This window comes from Octopus bimaculoides, chromosome 17, assembly GCF_001194135.2.
Source record: "Octopus bimaculoides isolate UCB-OBI-ISO-001 chromosome 17, ASM119413v2, whole genome shotgun sequence".
NCBI lineage: Eukaryota > Metazoa > Mollusca > Cephalopoda > Octopoda > Octopodidae > Octopus > Octopus bimaculoides.
In genome coordinates this window covers 8,013,146-8,014,749 of record NC_068997.1, presented here as the reverse complement: position 1 = coordinate 8,014,749, position 1,604 = coordinate 8,013,146, and the positions used below count along the sequence as shown (strand labels likewise).

At 35.8% G+C, this 1,604-nt stretch overlaps 1 protein-coding gene across 1 annotated transcript in view; it reads left to right on the top strand.

The window, feature by feature from the left end:
* The window catches only part of LOC106872172 (mitochondrial amidoxime reducing component 2), a 12,615-nt gene that overhangs the window by 6,143 nt on the left and 4,868 nt on the right, over positions 1-1,604 (top strand). The window lies entirely within an intron of this gene.

Genomic DNA, 1,604 nt, shown 5'->3' with positions numbered 1-1,604 from the left:
ATATATATACATATATATACATATATATATATATATATATATAGATATATATAGATATATATACATATATATACATATATATATATATATATACATACATACAGTGATCCCTGGCCATATTGCGGTTCACCTATCACAGTTTATTTTTCCAGCTTACGTCGATTCCTCTGTGGTGTTGTTTTGCATTTATAATAAAATAAATACATACAAATTATAATAATAATAAAATATACCATGCAGTACTGTTTCTACTCCATGGATTTTCACATATCGCTGGGGATTTTGGAAGGTAACACCTGCGATAGTCGAGGGATTACTGAAGATATTTATATGTTGTTTCTTTTTGAAATATTTGCTTAAATCTTCCCTCTTTGTTAAAAGATATTTTCCCATTCCTTCTTTACTTTTGTTGTACACACATCACCAATGCTGTTCTTGCAATCCTGTTTGCTCTTTGACAATCCTTGTTCCTTCGCACTTACATCCGCTCTCATCTCTTCACACGCACATTTTCACATCACCCACCAAACCATCAAATGCACACACATACACCACCACCACCACCACCCACTGCTCCGCAAACTAATGCCACTCCACTTGCACACTTTTATACACATTTCCACACCACACTAACACACACGCTAACAGCACTAACCCCTTATGTCCCCTTACACTTATACTTGCATTGGCACGCCCAACCTTCCCTCCCTTCTTAACTACCTTCCCCCCACCACCAGCATTTGATTCTTCTCCCTGAGTATTTCTCTTTCACACTCTGCTATTCTCTTCTTTGTTCTGATGAAGGACTAACATCCAAAAGCTTAAAACACTTTATATTTTCATCCTTTGCTTTGAGCTAATACACTTCTTCTCAAACTTCCTTCCTTCTCTGTTGTCCTTTTCACTGTTCATTGTATTTATGCTATGTGTGCGTGTGTGTATCAGTGGTGTATAGTGGTGGTTGTATTGGGTGGTTGTTGTATTGAGTATCAGTGACGTACGGTGGTTGTTCTATTGAGTGTGCTGCCACATGATTTCAAGCAGTGCTATAACAGAAGTTTTCCATTAAGATTTGTCATTAAATTAATGAGTAAAATACACACACACACACACATATATATATACTAAATGAATTTATATTCAAAAATATTTATATAGATATTATTATTAATTATCGTCATTAGTAAATTGAATAACGACAACAATATGCAACACACACACATACATATAATACTAGTTTTATATAAAATAGAGTATTACAAAGGTGAGTCAAAAAGTAATGCCATTTTGTTTAGGACAGGTACAATTACCAACACAGGAACATGTATCATATATCAAAACGAAGCTGGTCCTCTGTGGATCACATCCCTACTTCTCAACAGAGTCACCGTTTCTCTCAATAGCAATGTTCCATCTTCGAATGAGAGCATGTATCCCTGCCCCGTAAAATTCTGTTGACTGTTCTTTGAGCCACTTCTTCACTACTCACCAGATTTAGCGCCTTCAGACTATCATTTCTTCAGTGCCACGAAAGAGTGTTTGAGAGGTAAACATTATTCCAGGAAGTGAAAAGTGTAGTGAAGAAGTGGCTCAAAGAACAGTCA